The following is a 17,900-nucleotide window of genomic DNA, read 5'->3' as shown; positions in this document are numbered from 1 at the left end:
AAGGAAACCTTTCCCTACAAACTAACTCAGATCTGAACTCTGAACACCCCACTGCTTCCTAGGATTAATTTCTCTCTTTCCTTCTCAAGTCCAATGGTTGTCCTCTAAGGCCATCCTGTGCTGTGATTTAACTAGATTAGTATTTCAAAGATACTTTATTTCATTGATCTCTCCCCCATCAATGTAGACGGCAACCTCAGTTTCTTTGTAGATGACCTTTATGAATGTTATTTGGTGAAAAAAAAATTTCCTTTTTTTTATGGTCAACCCTCTGGTGATATACTTCTCTGTATTCAGCAAGTCTGGTCCTCCAAAGACAGATTCAAAATTTTTTACTGAACGTATAAAGCTAGGTCCCAATTAGTATGAATAAGGAATCTTGTAAGGTGATTACATTATTCAGATTAGAATGATATGAAGTTATATGTAAAATATGATCATTGGTTCCAGCACAATGAAAATATGCTGTGTGAATTCAAATAATAGGACTATTTCAGGGGATTCTTTATTCATACTAATAAAATAAGATAATACTAACATAAGACCTAGCTGTATACCCTAAGCCTTGGTGATGTACCAGAGGAGGACTTCAGTGGAGGGATTGTACTGGAGTCTTGGGAATTAAAAGATTTGAGTTCTCTCCTTGAAGTTCCATAACCAGAGAGAGTCCTCCCTGCCCACCTCCCCCTTTATCACCTCTTATGTAGTTAAAAAGTTGATAGTGGGGGTGAGGAGAGGAATATAGGCCCATGTCAAAAAAACTCTGCTTTAAGAATAATTTAATTCAATCCAACTAGGATTTATTAAGGGCATACTATGCATAAGGTAGGGCAGCTAGGTGGCTCAGTGTATAGAGTTCTGGACCTGGACTCAGGAAAACCCATCTTCTTGAGTTCAAATCTGGCTTCAGACACTTGTTAGCTGTGTGACCCTGGGCAGGTAACTTAACTAACCCTGTTTACTTCAGTTTCCTCATCTGTCAAATGAGCTGGAGAAGAAAATGGCAAACTACTCCAGTGTCTTGGCCAAGAAAATCCCAAATGGAATCATGAAGAGTCAGACATGACTGAAAAACAACTGAACTGAAGGATGTTCAAAAGAATATTCATTATCTTGTGTTTCTACCTCCTGTTCCCCAGCTCCTATAAATTCCTCCTAAGCTATAAAGATCTTTCTGGCCATCATCTTGTTCAAGGACTCCTAGAGTCTTAAAACCCTAGGACACTATTTGAAGGAAGGTAGTCTCAGGATGAATAAAAGGAAATGCAGTGCTGCTTTACCCACAGAGTAGTAAAAGAGACATGAGTGGAAACTGGGTCACAGTGAATTTAGATAGATTGCTCAATGATAAATCCATGACTTGCCTTTGGCAATTAGTGATAAATATTTAGAATTCAGGGTACAACCCTAACCTTCTGCAGATGACATCATGGAAAGAATATCACATACTCTGCCATCATTCCGTAGAGAGATCAAAACTTCCTTAACCATGAGAACTCCCCCCAGATAGTCTGGACTGCCAAAGGAGGGAGAGAGCTCTCCATCACTGGAGATTTACAGGGGGAAGTCAGAAATGTTGTAAAGCAGATTCCATTTTAGGTAATGATTAAAGTCTAAGTAACATCCAAGGGCCCTGCCATCTTTTTCAGTTTTGTCATCCACAGTGGCATTTCTTATAATACATTGTCAAAACCTCCATGCTCCCAAGATTCCTTCCCTTCCAGCTGTGTTCTTTCTGCCTGTCATTCAACTTAGACCCTACAAAGAAGGAATGGGTGCAGCTGGAATCATCTTCATCAACAAATATTTACTAAGTACTTGCTCGATTGTTGTTATTTAGTAGTTTTCAGTCATGTCTGACTCTTCATGACCCCATTTGGGGTTTTCTTGGTAGAGATACTGGAGTGGTTTGCCATTTCTTTCTCCAGCTTATTTTATAGAAGAGGAAACCGAGGCAAGAGGGTTGAATGACATGCCAAGGTCACACAGCTAATACTTGCTAAGTACTGCAAAGGTAATGGGGTAAAAAAAAAAAAAAAAAAAAAAAAGAGGGCTCCGACTTGGGAGTCAGGAAGTCTGAAGTTTAGCCCCAGCTCTGGCTCTAATTCACTGTATATCTTCAGGTGAGTAATTTAATTTCTCTGGAAATGTCCTCATCCGTTAGGAGTTAGCCTAGATGATTTCCAAGGGTCTGCTTGGAACATGCTCTAAAATTTAGTGATTCTAAGTGCTAGACTCTAGAGGAGGTTCAGCTAGATTTCAGTCATGATTCCTTCCCTCAGATGGTCCGCAGTGTACCTGGGAAGACAGGCTGTGCTTCCAAAAAGAGAAATAATAATATACACTCAAAGGTAATGTGGCATAAAGGAAAAGAACCTGGATTTGAGCCTGACGACCTGGGTTTGAATCCTCCTTCTGCTCCTTAACTGCCTGTGTGGCCCAAGGCAAATCCTTTCCCCTCTCTGGACCTTCCCTCCAAGATTACCATCATTTTATCCTATCCATATCTTATTTGTATAAAGTTGTTTGTTTTGGGGTTGTCTCTCCTACTAGATCGTAACCTCCTTGAGGGCAAGGACTGTCTTTTGCCAGTCTGCTTATAGCACAATGCCTGGCACCTAGAAGGTGCTCGGTAAATGCTTGCTAAATTGCCTTGACTGGCTCCCAGTTTCATCATGCCATCCCATGAGGGCTATGGGCCAGGTGGTCTCTATGGCTTCTTACAGCTGCAGATCCCCTAAATCAAGTGCTGATAACTGTATATGGATGATAAGGTGATTCAGGGAAAGAAACAAGGTCATGGTGTTTAGTGCAGAAAGTCATTTCTGGGTGTGTATGTGAGGGGTTTTTTTGGGGGAGGGGGTTTGGAGGGGTTGCTGATTTTGAAGGAACATGGGGATTATCAATTGAGAGGTGAAAGGAATCTTAGGTATCATTGAATTCAATCCTCTTATTTTATAGATGAGGAAATTGAGGCCCAGAGAGATTCAGTTGCTTCTTTAAGGTACCTAGGGCAGAAAGTGATAACCAGTGCTTGAGTCTGGGTTCTTTGACTACATCTACTATACCGATATGAAGGGAAACACCACCATGAGGATGGGGTGGGGGGGTGCAGTGCCCAAGAATATCAAATGATCCCTCCCTACTATGTATTCTTCCCTATCTCTTAAAAGGGAAGGACAGAATGCACCATGATTACAAAGATGTTAGGCTGATGCTTGCCTAAGCCACAGGAACATTACATAGCTCGCAGGCTGCTGGGCTGTTTCTCTTATTTTAATAAGCCTAAGCATAATGATTGAGAGGGGGTGTGGTCAAGGGCCTAAGAGATGACACTCCATTCTGCTTGGTGGTATGCTCTGGGCAGAGGTCTGCCTAAAAAAGTGTCCCCTCTCACCTTCCCCCAACCCCCACAAAATCTAGTGACACACAGCTCCAACTGGGGAGCTCTTGAACGGCTTGATTAATTTTCCACAAGCTTTTTTGTTTTTCTTTTTTAAAGTAGCTGCTGAAAAGAGCCAAAGAAATTACTGAGCATGATTTTTCATTGACATTTCGATCTTTAATTATCTTGGTGGTAGTGGAGGAGATGGGAACAAGGTCCCTGATGGGACCTGACGAAATCAATTGACTTTGTTAAAAGGAGAACAGGAATCAGGAAAAACCTCTTTGGAGGTTATACTTGTTTGGAAATTAGAAGAATATGGGTCAGCCAGCAAGTCCTCTGTTTATTGGGCATCTTGCTCAACAAAAGCTTTTTAGAACCATAAGGCTCTTCCCCATTCCATTGTCTAGGGACAAAGAAATGAGCTGAAGTCATTCTAAAATTAGAAGACTCACGTGCCCTACCCAGGTACATGGTTCACCTGCTCCAAATCTGGGAATAAAGCACAATATGCAAGAAACTTGGCAGGCTGCATCTGGAGGATGAAACTACTTTTTTAAAAAAAGCTTTAGGGGGCTGGGCAAGGTGGGCAGTAGAGAAGGGCTGCCTAGAGAAAGGGGAAGTTTCTCAAATCTCTATTGCAATTATAAAAGGAATGTTTTCCTTACATTTTCTCATAATGAAGGAATAGGTTTTAGCTGCATAGAATTTTAGTAAGAGAAGGAACCTCAGGGACATTTAGTCCAGCCCCCTGATTTTACAGAGAGGAAAACTGAGGCTCAAAGAGGAAAAGATTTAATCAGGATCAAGCAAGAGAGGAGTAAGTCAAGATTCCAACCCAGGAGTTCTGATTCCCAATCTGATGTTCTATGTTGTTGATGCCAGATCAACAGCTCTTTGCAAGAAAGAAGTGCTTTGTAGTGGAAAACAAAAATAATCAAACACTGGCCTGAGACTTAGGACAGCTATATGTGAATTTAGGTTCCTTGGGACTTAATTTCCTTATCCAGAAAATAAAGGGATTGGATTAGATCACTCAATAAACAATAAATGTTCACTTTATGCACCTAGTATGTGTCTGATGCTGTTCTAAGTGCTTCTACCGAGTCATAAGGCAATGATTCCTCAAGGAGATGATATTCTATTGCAGGAAATAGCACATGCCCATAAGAAGTAAATAGGAAATTTTGCTGGGCAAACACTAGCAACTGGGTGGATCTATAAGGGTCCCCCTTCCCCATCTCTAATATTCTATGATTCAAAATAAATTTCAAAATATGATTCAAAAACTCATTGCAGTCAACCCAAAATAGAAGCAGCAAGGGACAGAACGGTCCATATGTTTCTTTTTCTCCAAACTCATGAATCCTTTCAATCTTACTCCCATACTTTATATTTGGGGAATCTCATAGGCACAGATAAGAGGAACGTCTTATAAAAGGGTCACAAGTTACATAGTAATATCATAATTATAGCCTACCTTTCTATTAATAGTGCTTTGTTTGCAAAACATTTTATATACATTTTTTATTTGATCTTTACAATAACCCCATGAAATAAGTGCTATTTTAGTTCTACTTTATGGATGATAAAACTAAGACACAGAAAACTCAAGAGACTTGCTGGAGTCATTGGCTTACAATACGTATTAACTGGGGCCCATAGAGGAGATTTTTCTGGTAGTGTTTGTTTACACAATTTTTACTAGTTTTTCACATTATCAGTTTGGATCTTATGGAAATTAGACAGCAAGTTCACTCTTTAATATTTACTCTTTTGTTTGGTATTCATTTTTTTTTGTTTGTTTTGGTTTTGGTTTTTCTGAAAAACAAAATCTGCATTTAGGATATCTTCATGTCCTTGCTATGCTAACTAAGATGTATAAAGTCTCCTTGTAATGAAATTGATGGCAGGAGAGGGGGTAGGTTTGAGGAAAAAAGACATAATATCGATACATGTTATAAGATTCATTTTTCTTACATTTTATGGGACAAGTAGTTTTTAAATATCATTTAGCAGCAGCAATTTTATTTTGAAGGTTATATATTATAGTGTGGACGAAGAGTACAATCCATGTGCAACTGCTCTGGGTTTACTTATCTGGGAAGGGTCAGCATTATTAACTGTCCGGGTTGTCACATTAATGCAGGGCAAAACTACTGTTAACTGTTTTGCAATATAATTGGTTTCTTTTGTAATTCTATGTATTTAATTTTATGTATTTAAAAACATTATTCTGAGAAGAGGTCCATAGGCTTTACTAGACTATTAAAGGGGGTCTATGATACAGAAACATTAAGAACCCTGATTTAGACCCTTCATTATCTAGTCCTTATCTAAGGACTGAGCTAAGCATAATAAGCATTCCTTTGTGGAGAGGAACTAATTACTTTCAAAGTCATGAAGGCAAAAATTATCAGTTGAATAAATGCCTTATAAAAACCTTCTGACATAAATCTTTAATCTAAGAGTGGAAAGGAGCCTTTGAGGTCAGCTAGATTAACTTCCTACCCCTAAATCTGTTGTATGGCATCTCTAACAAATTGTCATCTGGTTTTTGCTATAATACTTTCAGTGACAGAGAGTTTACTGCTAACAAGGCAGAGTGTTTCATTTTTGTACCACTCTAATTATTAGAAATCCTTCCTTCTATTCACTTAAAATCTCTATAACTTATGTCATTGATCCTAGTTCAGCCTTTTGGGTCCTAGTCGAATGAAGTCTGATCCCTCTTTCAGATGACATCTTTCTCTATAAAAAGTGGGAGACAAAAATCAGATCTCCCCCAAACCTTCTCTTCTCTAAATTAACCATTCCCAGTTTCTTTGGATCTTTGTGTGATGGGATTTCCTGACCCCTCTTGATCTACCCTATGCTGAATTCTCTCCAGCATTATTGGCATTCTTATTAACCTATAGCCTACAGATCTCAAAACAATAGCCCAGATGTGATCTGACCTGCACAAAAATGTAACACATTATTACCACATTTAATCTAGATACCCTATTTATTTTTTAATTTTTAGTTTACTTATTTATTTTAGTTTTCAACATTCACTATTATAAGATTTAGAGTTCCAAATTTTTTTTCTCCTTTTCTCCTCCCCAAGATGGCAAGCAATCTGATATAGGCTGTATATGTACAATCATATTAAACATGTTTCTACATTAGACATGTTGTGAAAAATAAAGCAGAACAAAAAGGGAAAACCATGAGAAAGGAAAAAAAAGTGAAAATAGTATGCTTTGATATGCATTCAAACTCCATAGTTCTTTCTCTGGCTGTGCATAGCTTTTTCCATTAGGAGTCTTTTGGAATTTAGACACCTTATTTCTAGTAGTGCTGCCTAATATGATGTTAGCTCTTCCCCTCCTCCCCCGCCAGCCTAATCAGACTTGTAGCTCCTACTGAGCTTATAAGCATCCAAACCCCTGAATCTTTTCATCTGAATTGTGGTTGATCCACATTCCACCACTTCCACACCCCATTGTGCATTGCTGTGGATGATTTTTGGACCTTCTTGGCAAGAATTTACCTTTATTCTTATACATCTTCATCATCTTAGTCTGGGTCCATTGTTTTAGTCTGTCAAGGTCTTGTTGACTGGTTGTTCTGGTATGCAATATGTTAACTACCTCTCCCAGCTTTGTGTTCTCTGTTGCCCTGGAGGCAGAATGTTGTAATGGAAAGAGAACTGAACTTGGGGTCTGGAGAGATCTGGATTCAAATCTTGCCTCTGATACTTAACTATCTGACTGAGTATAAGGCATGTCTCTTTACCTCTGATCAACCTCAGTTTCCTTTTCTTACAAAGTTGGACTAATGATACCTCATAGCAATCACAGAATTATTGCGATGATGAAACAAAATAATGAATACAAAAGCTTTTAACCCTTAAGTTGCTTTTTTAAATGTTAACTTTTATTTTTTATTTAAAAATTTGATTGTGCCATTAGGTTGTCAAGTCATTGATTGAAACCAATGAGCATTGGTTTAGAGATGTCCATCAATGCTATGGAGATTCATTGTTCAACACTGGTTGATTAGGTTTTTTCCCCTAGTTATGATATAATGATAATAATAAAATAATAATACCTACCATTTATAATGCACTTATAAAGGTTTGCAAAGCATTTACAGAGTAACATTTTCTCATTTGATCCTCACTACAGTCCTGGGAGGTAGGGGTTATTATAACTCCCATTTTACAGATGAGGAAGCTGAAGTGGGCAGCAATAAAATGACTTGTCCAGGGTCACACAGCTAGTTAGTGTCAGAGGTCTTCAAGACTCTGATCCCAAGACCTATACCCTATCCACTGTACCACCTAGCTGCCTCTAAGAATCCACCAAATTGTCATCTAACCATCTCCATCTTGTGAACAAATAGACCAAGAGAGATTAGAATTTCTATCTTGATTTATTCCACTTAATTTAAGGGAGAGCTATAACAAGGGTCATTGTTGTATAATGGATGTGGAGATAAGGACTGTGTTTCGACTACATTTCTGTTATTTGATAGTAGCAAAATGGGAGAAGAGTAGGGTTAGTTTGATAGCTCTCTTCCAGAATGTGAGGGACTGCCTTGTGATGAGGTCGTGTCAACGTGGCCCATGAGGTCAGAGTCTAGGTCAGCAGTTGGAATTTGCCAAGGCAGATTTGGCCTAAATAATAGAAATAATCCCCTAACAATTAGAGATATCCCAAAGTGGAATGAGCTGTTTTGGGAGGTGTCACCTCCCAAAGGTAAACCAGCTTTGGGCTCACCTTCATTGGAGGCGTTCCTTGTCAGGACTGTGGCAAATGGACTTTTCTAGTGTAGGTTGGATGAGATCAGTGGTTCTTCTAACTTTTTGGTCTCAGGACTACGTTATAGTCTTAAAATTATTTATGAGGATCCCTTCTCAAAAATTGTGAATGTGTGTTATATCTGTTGATATTCGCCATATTAGAAATTAAAACATCTTAGTATTATTATGAAAAGTTTTGACTTTTCAGATTGCCCTAGGGACTCTAGGGGTTCACTGGACCACATTTTGAGAACCACTGAGTTAGATAGCCTCTGAGGTCCCTTTCTGACTTTCTATGATTCTGGTTCAGAACACAGAGGAGATTATTATTCTTATAAATACATGAAAAGGAACATGACTCTCTTTTCCCCCCTTACTCTTTTAAAAAAGAGTTTCGTGCCCTTGTCTGCAAATGGCTGATTAGATTTACAATTTGCTTGATAATCTGTTTGTTTTCCAATTTGTAGAAAGTTTAGGCAGGTCTCTACCATAAAAAAGATAAGCTAATGGCAAGGAGATCAAAGATCATAAATGACTTAAGGGGAGGTCACTTTGCTACTCCATACCTCATTTTCATCGAGAAAATGAAGGTGTTTGGTCTGGACAATCTCCAACATCCTTTCCAACTTTAAAACCACATGATGTTTCAAGTAACTGTAAGGGCAGATCATATTTTTATAGCTCCTTAGGGTTTGCAAAGTATTTCTGCCATAACAATATTATCCCCATTTTGCAGATGAGGAAACTGAGGCTCAGAGAAGTTTAAATGTATTACACATCTGGATGTTCAAAATGTCAGAGCAGTTCTTCAAGCCTGAGTCTCCTGATTCCAAATCCAGATCTTTCCATATACTATGCTGTCAGTACTTGGTGACTTTACCAACAATACTGGGTATACTTTTGGGGGCAGCTGGGTGGTGCCATAGTGGATAGAGCGCTGAGGGTAAAATCAAGAAGACTCATCTTCCTAAGTTCAAATCTGACCTCAGGCACTTATAAGCTGTGTGATCCTGGGCGAGTCACTTTGGCATGTTTACTTCAGTTTCCTCATCTGTAGAGAAGGCAATGGCAAACCACTCCAGTCTCCTTGCCAAGAAAACCCCAAATGGGGTCCTGAAGAATTGGACACAACTGAACAACAACAAATACTTTCTTTTTAGGTGCTAAGAGAAAGCCTGTCCAGCCAAGTATATTCCCTTACAGCTTGGTGCAGGAGCAAGAATATTTCATTTAGTGACTTCAAAAGCCTCCTCTACTGTAGAGGAAGCAGGGGGCAAGTCCCTTTCCCTTTCTGGGCCTTGGTTCTGCTTTCTGCATGATCTTCCAGTTCCCTTCTAGTCCTAAATATATGGTTCATGAGGGAGCTCTGCTATATCAACATAGCTGAGAATCCATTCCAAGTCATGGGATTATAATATTGAGGACTGGTAGGGATCTTGGAGGTTACCTAGTCCAACTCCTCCATCTTGGTAGGGGCCTACTGGTAGTAAGAGACAGAGCTGGAATCCAGGTTTCCTGACTCCAAACTTAGCAATCTTTCCACTTCGCCTGGCTATCTCTGAAGCCATCTATTCCAACTCATCACTGTGCAGAATTCCCAACAGTTGATCATCCAGCCTTTGCTTGAATATTTCAAGTGAGGGGAAGTCTCACTATCTACCAGAAGGAGCTTTTCAATTTTCAGGAAGGTCTAATTGTTAGGAAGGTTACCTGAAATCTGTCTCCCTATACTTTGACCCTTTACTCCTAGCTCTTCCCCCTTTAGCCAGAGGAGAAGGAGTCTAACCCTTCTCCCTGACATTCCTGACATTACTTGGAGATAGGCATCATATATATCTTCTCTAGGCTAAACATTCCCAGTACTCAATTTTGTATATTTCCAAAACCAAATGAGATAACATCTAAAGTGCTTTGCAATTCTTATAGCACTATATAAGCACTAGCAATTGTTATTATGATGTCCTCCCTATATATAAGAGTGTCATGGTCCACTTCTGTTGGGTATTTCCTGGTTCCCTAAGACAGGAGGTCCAGGTTGAACAGAATACTTGCTCCACCCTCTCCTTTACACTACCCTCGACTCTAACCTGCTCAGAGCAAGAGGCAGCTCTCGACTAAAAGTCAAGAAGGTTAAAGCTGTTGAAACACTCTGAAAGCTGCCAGTCTTTCATGGACCTTAAAGAAATCCTGATCCATTGATATTTCCTACAAGGTAAGGTCAAATCAAGTCGGGGGCTAGAGATGGGTAGAGGGGGGAATGGGATTTTGCAAAGGGCAACTTAGATGTCATCTAGGATAATTTGGGTTTTATAAATGAGAAAACTGAGGCACAGTGAGTTTCAGTAATGTGCTCAGGGTCACACCCATAGTTTGGGGTTAGGAGTTGAAACTAGTTGATCTGCCTCTTAAAACAAGTACTTTTTCCACTACAGGAACCCAGAAAAAGACTACAGTCATTTTATTTCATTAGGTAACATAAAAATCTCTTCAGCTTATAAAAGATGCATCAGCGGTGAAGAGGCAGCTCAGTGAAAGGAAGGATCACTGGATTCATAGTTAGGAGAGCAGCGTTATAGTCCCGGTTCCACCATGGTGTAACCTTGAGCAAGTGATTTAACATCCCTGAGCAGCCTCCATTTCCTCCCCTGTAAAAGGAGAATGACACCTGGTTCTGTACTTCACACAGAGCTATTGTGAGGTGCAAAGTACTCTGTAGACTGTAAGTCATTAGATGCTGTCATTGTCATCAAGCCTACATCTCTTAAATGTTGGTCCAGTTACCTGGGTTTTTATTGCTCGATACTTAGCAATAAAGGTGTCAGTGATCTGAGAGGAACTGATAACTTGAACGTTTGGTTCCTCTGGGTTTCCATAGAAAGGATGTCCTTAGCTCTTGACTTTTTCTAGGCCCCAGCCCAGCAGGACAAATCTGTGAATGGTTATAACCATTATTAAGCTAGAGCTGGAAATTAGGAATTTTTTAATTATACTTTTCTTTTTCTTTCAACTGAGATAATGTCTTAAGGTCTTCCTCAGCAAAGGTGAAAAGGAAGGTGAGTTCTAAAAAAGCTGTGTTTGACGCCTTCCCCCAAGAACCAAAAGCAAAGTTGTTTTATCTGAGATAACAGCACTTCTTCTGTGTCCTGAGCGTTTCTCTGAAACTTGAGCCCGGTAGTATTGAGGAATAGATGAAAACAATTTTCTTTACCTGAATTTCCAGGATTCATGAGATCTCAGGAAAAAAAAAAAACTTTCTAATAGTTAGAATTGTCCAAAAGCAAAGTGGGCTGCTTCAGGAGGCAATGAGGATATACAGTCTCAGGATCAGAAGGGACCCCAGAAGTAATCTAGTCTTATCTTCACCTGAATAAGAATGCCCTCTAAGTGTAGCAAACAGTTGAGTAGATGTTTCTTCAGGACCTCTAGCAAGGGGAACCCACTATTTCTCAGGGCAGAATCACACAATTTGAGAGTTGGAAAGAACTTCAGCAGCCATCTAGGCTAACCTACACCCCAAAGGAATCAGACAACTAAGTGCCCACATGCCTGGACCTGGGGGTTCAAGTACAAACTGGTGAAAAGGTTGTGTTCTAACAGGAGAGACTATAAGTACAAATACAAAATAGAGAAAGTAGTTAAATACAAGATAAGGTAGGGCACTGCTAGTTGGAGAGATCAGGAAAGGCTTTGTGCAGAGTTTGGTGCTTAAGAGGACTGAAAAGAAGAGGCCCTCCAGGAGAGAGTGCATTCTGAGCATGTGAGATGGCCGGTGCAAAGGGGACTTGGGGGATTGAGTTTTATGTGCACAGGGCAATAAGGAATAACAAATAGTGTAAATAATGGAGAATAATAAATTATAAACCAGCCACTGCTTGAAGACCCCCCAGTGAGAGCCAGTCCACTAGCTTTTAAGCGACCCAAATGTGCCTCTTTGCGACTTTTACCCATCATTCCTAGTTCTTCCCACTGGCATGTAGCAAAATGTGTCTCAAGAGCCTTTACCTTATAGTCCTTTATATCTGAAGATTGCTAAGTGCCCCTTAAGTCTTCTTTGAGAAGCTGGTGGCACTGGACCTGGGAAAGACAGCAGGTAAATAATAAGATCCACTGACAGAAGGTAATTAGAGAAGGAAAGGCCTCTTGCAGGGGTAGGATTGGAACTCAGTCTTTCAGGAAGCCAGGGAACCAAGACGCAGAGATGAGGGGGTCAGGAAGGAGAGTACTCCCGGTGTGGGGGACCACCTGGAGAAAGGTGCAGATATGGTGCATGATGTGTCCTGTTCGAGGAACTGCAGGTCTACCTGTACTGCCGAATCATAGAGTGAGTGGAAGGGAGTGAAGTATGAGAAGACTAGAAAAGATGGAAAAGGGCCAGGTTATGAAAATCTGTAAGCATAAAACAGAAGAGTTCATATTTGATCCTGGAGGCAATAGTGAATGTTGGGAACTTGCCAAGCAGGAGGCTGGTGGGGTCCAACCTGTGCTTTAGAAAAATCACCTTTGCAATCGAGTGGAGAGAAGATGGATTGACGTAGGGGAGAGATTTGAGGCAAGGAGATCAGTGAGAAGGCTATGGCAGTGGTCCAGGTGAGAAGTGAAGGGGGCCTGAATGACACTTACAGCTGTATGAGTGAAGAGAAGCGTGGACGAGTAAAATCTATCTGTCTACACACGGACAAACATGTATATATGTTTGTGTGTGTGTGGACATGCATATGTGCATATACATCCATATACACACATAATATGTAATATTTATGCATACATACATGTATATTAGATATATAGTGCATGTATGTGTGTGTGTGTGTATATATATATATTGTATGTACGTATGTGTATAGTTCAGTTGTGTCTAACTCTTTGTGACCCCATTTGGGGTTTTCTTGTCAAAGATACTGGAATAGTTTGCCATTTCCTTCTCCAGCTCATTTCACAGATGAGGAAACTGAAGCTAACCAGATTAAGTGACTTGCCCAGGGCCACACAGCTAGTAAATATCAGAGACTGGATTTGAACTCAGATCTTTCTGACTGCAGGCCTGGTACTGTATCCACTGCACCACCTGGTTGCCACATACATGTACACACAGCATATATATAAGTATATACATATATGTGTGTATATGTGTGTATGTGCTTTTGTATATTTATTCTGTAAAGGTAAAAACAAGATTTGGCACAGTGGATTATATGTATTGGATAAAAGAGAGTAAGAAGTTTAGATTGGTGATGAGGTTGGGAGCCTGGGTAACTGGAAAAGTCTCTTAGTAACATAGAAGTTGGGAAGAGGGAAGAGTTGGGGAGAAAGATCATAAGTTCTGTTTTGGACATGTTGAGTTTGAGATGCCGACAGGACTTCCCATTTGAAGTGACAAAAAGCCAGTTGGTGATGGGGCCACTGTAGCTCAGAACAAAGACTGGGACTGAATTCACAGATCTGTGAAGTGTCGACCTAAGCATATTGTCACAGATTCTCTGAGTTCAAGGATATGTATGTACAGCAGGTTTCTAACTTGGTTTAGAAGTTCACCTCTTGCCTCTCTTTGGTTTCCTGACCTGAAGGTTGCAGCATGACTTCCCTACGGGCTTGGGCAACTTCACACAGCTTTTGCTTCATTTCACCACTGAGGCTGATGCAGCAGGAAGCTTTTTAATACCCAACGGCTTCCTAGAGGCATTAATTCTTAGTACCAGAAGCGGGGAATAAGGATATGTATTTATATACGTATAAATACTCATCATATATAGAAAAAAGGAGAGATAGCGAGAATATAAACGTAAACACCTCGAGAATGGGGATTATTTTACATGTGTGTGTACACACATATAGGCTCACATACACATGTATGTGTATATATACATATATGTAGATGTACACGCATGTGTATGTATTTATACATATATATCTGTGTATATACATACATATATGGGAGAGGGAAGTTCTATATTAGGAGTCTCTTTCACTGATGAAATCATAGATCTTATCCCCCCTCCCCTAGCTCCAATGAAATAAAATAAACTGCAGTAGGCTGAGTTTTTATATATTAGCTTGGGTTGCAGAACTTTGTGAGTGATTCTCACTCATACTCATCTACTCAGTCTATGACTTTGTCTTTTGGAGGACGTGATTGTTTGAATTAATGCCACATTTTTAAATGCTAGTGTGTTTCTACTCTATTGTTGAACATTTAAGCAAAAGGTGGTACCTAAACTATACGCATACATGTCTTTTCATGGAGGTGAAGAAGAATGCTTGACATCCAGTCGTTTCAAGTACAGGCAGTCTTCAGCCTACATGACCAAGACCTGCCTTTCCCAGTTGCCCTCCCCTCGATGTTACTGCCATTCTTTTGAGGGGTGCCCAGTATGTTTTGCATGTATATAGCTCTTTCATATCATGTCCCCTATTAGAATGTAAACTCCTTGAGAGCTGGGGGCATTTTTGCCCTTCTGTTTCTTCAGTGCTTACCATAGTCCTTCGCACATAGTGGGCACCTAATAAATGGCCATTACTGACTAAGAAGTAGGGGATAAGCAGGAAGACCTGATAGGAGACTATTACAATATTCCAGCCTGGTGGTGAATAAAGGTCCACACTTAGCTAATGACAAAATGGGTTGAGTGACAGAAATTGCCTCAAGATGAGGAGATAGCAAGGGTTTTGATTTGTAGCAATATAGGACCTACAACAATAAATCAAGGATCTTTCTTTTAAAAAAGTATTGACCTCCTTATTTTTTGTATCAACCTCATTTCTCAAGATTTTCTTACTCCTCCCCTCTTCAGAGAATCTACCCCTTGTAATAAAAGAACAAAAAGGAAAGGGGGAAAAGGGTAATTCTGTTAAATTAATCAATAAACTGTGTCTGAAAGTGTATAAAATGTTCTGTACCCATTGTCTCCCAGTTCTGCAAAGAAGGGATAAGAGGGAGATACATTTTCTTCTCACTTCTTTGGAGCCTTCCTTGATCATTACCCAGGATTCAGTTTTGTTTTCAAATCAAGGATTATTTAAAGCCTCTGAGTAAATAATGTCATTCAATACCAGCACTGTCTATCCCAATTAGAAATGGTATTAAGCTATAGAGTCTCAGAAGAGCCCAGGAATCAGAATGCTTGTGGTCTGATCAAGTCTCGGCTCTGAGGCTTGCCAGTCCTGACTCTGAGGTCACAAATGTTGTGTCCTCAGCTAATTCTCATCCCCTCTCTGGGCCTCAGTTTCCTGATGTCAAATGAAGAAATTAAATGCGATGATATCTAAGAAGATCTTAGCTCACTTTGTAATTCTCCAGGCTGTTTTTTTTTCCTCATAGCCCTCAGGTTCCCAGGGTATTACATAATTGGTAAATGTGGGTGTGTCTGTTACAAATTTTGTCAAGTCAGTAGATTTTTGTTTGCCTGTTTTGTAACTGGGCTTATTGTTGATAACTTGGGGCTCCAGCATCTCAGTTCTGTGCAAAACAAAAGACACAGGTCGAGACACCAAAGCCCCATACACTCAAGATTACTGTGGATGACAGCAATACTCAAAAACATAAAGCCCAGCATCATTGGTTGTGTAGAGGTCCTAAGACTCTCTGGATGAACTTCCTGAAAGGGAAGAATCTTATACTTCTACCACAGCCCCCCTAAAGTTATGATTTTTTTAAATTAACATTTATTTTTCTCTCACTCCTCACAATTTAAGATAAAAATTAAAACTCTTGTGACAAATCTGCATCATCATTCAAAACAAATTCTAGCATTGAGCGTGTCCAAAAATGTAAGTATGCACCCTACAGTTCTTAGTTCATCACCACATTGTCAGGAAGTGGTAGCAAGTTTCTTCATTGTCTTGTGTATTTCATTCAACAGAATTTTAAGTCTTTCAGAGTTGTCTTTACAAAATGTTATATGAATTTGTTCTCCTGGTTCTGCTCATTTTTACTATGCATCAGTTCATGTAAGCCTTCCTTTTCAAGTTTGTCTGTCCCCTTGGTCATTTCTTACAGACTAATATTATCCCATTATATTCATATGACATAATTTGTTCAATCATTCATCAATTGATGGGCACCTCCATTAGTTTCCAGTTTTCTTTGCTATTACTGGATAAAAGAACTACTACTGGAAATTAAAAAGTTCCTTCCCTCTTTGATTTCCTTGGGTGTAGACATAATAGTGGTATTACTGGATCAAAGAAAAATTTAGATTCCTTTTAGACCTCCTGTATTTATGATAGAAAGATCAGGATTATAGCCCTTCTTCCGTACTTACATAGAATTACACAGAATTCCAGAATCCTTAGAACCTTAGAGATCATCTCCTCCAACCTTCACCTACAGCATGACCCAGTTTTCCCCGCTAACTCCCCCTAAATAAGCACTGTGCAAGAACAAAAGGATACTGGAAGAGAACATGGGAGGGTGAAAAGGAAACTGGAATGACAGATTATTTAAAAACACAAACAGCCCCCCCCCCCCAAAAAAGGTGTGGTGTTAAGAGCCTGCAATGTAACCAATCTAAGGGAATGGATTCAGGTGCAGGGAGATGAGGAGACAATCACCAGGTGCTGATTTTTTTTTGTTCTTTTCCCTTTAAGTAGGACAGAAAAAAAACATCCATGGAGAACTGGAGTTAGTAGGACCTGAGTTAGACTCTTGCCTGAGACACTTACTATGGGCAATTTATTTAACCTTTTTCGCCTTGGTTTCCTCATCTATAAAATGGGAATAATAGTAGCACCAACCTCCCAATATTGTTGTAAGGATAAAATGAGATAATATTTGTAAAACACTTTGTCAACTTTAAAATGCTATATAAATACTATTAGTATTATACTTTTTTGAATAGGATTTTAGAGTTGGAAGGGATGATAGAGGTCCCTTCCTAGCTGTGTGGCCATGGGCCAATTCCTTCAACTCTTTCAGCCTCAGTTTCCATATCTGTAAAAATGGGACTAGTAGGATGTGTCAATACTTGTTTTATAAGGTATGTAAAGTGCTTTGAACATCTTAAGGCCCCATATAAATGTCAGTCATATGTGTTTTTATTTAGAAAACCCTTTCCAGTTGAAATATAAGAAAAAGGACACTGCATTTGGAGGCGAGACCTCAGTTTAAGTCCCAGCTTCCAAGTACGTTATATGAATACAATGGTACTTTCACTATCTGCCTCACAGAGTTAAAAGTACCTTGAAAGCCTTAAAGCCCCGTGTGAGGTATTAATCTTTTATAGATGAAGAAACTGTTCCTCAGGGGAGTTAAGTGACTAGGCCAAGGTCCCACAGTTAGCTGTTGAGTGGCAGTGCCAGGGCTAAATCTAGGCATCCCACCTGATTCCTCATCCTGTCTGCTATGCCACATTGACTCACATAATATTCAAATTCCGTGACTGAATGCCAGAGAAGCAGGGATGTTTTTCAAGGAGCAGAAGGTTCCTTTTCAGATTGATTGCTAAGCTTATGGTGACCTTTTGCTCTGGTTGCTGTCTAATCAGTGGTATGTCTTACTTAGCATGTATGAATTCAGTTTTCTGTTTCTAACACACACACATGCGTTCCCCATAATGAGGAGAGCTTTGTCCACTTTCCAGCCTAGCAGAAGGTCTAAAATCAATCCCCATAATTGTTTTAGAGTCCAAGTCAAGAATTCTTCTCTCTCAAAAAAAAGTAGAAGAATGGGTCTAGAACAGGCTCTATATTTGAGTTTGAATATTTGGCTTCAAATTCCAGGACTTACTACCT

The 17,900-nt window shown here is 39.6% G+C and overlaps 1 protein-coding gene across 2 annotated transcripts in view; it reads left to right on the top strand.

The window, feature by feature from the left end:
- The window catches only part of TGFA (transforming growth factor alpha), a 128,423-nt gene that overhangs the window by 50,989 nt on the left and 59,534 nt on the right, over positions 1-17,900 (top strand). The gene's annotated exons all lie outside the window — the stretch shown is intronic.

Source organism: Notamacropus eugenii, chromosome 1 (genome assembly GCF_028372415.1).
Source record: "Notamacropus eugenii isolate mMacEug1 chromosome 1, mMacEug1.pri_v2, whole genome shotgun sequence".
Classification (NCBI taxonomy): domain Eukaryota; kingdom Metazoa; phylum Chordata; class Mammalia; order Diprotodontia; family Macropodidae; genus Notamacropus; species Notamacropus eugenii.
Note: the sequence above shows the minus strand (reverse complement) of the source record. Positions and strands in the feature narration are given on the sequence as shown.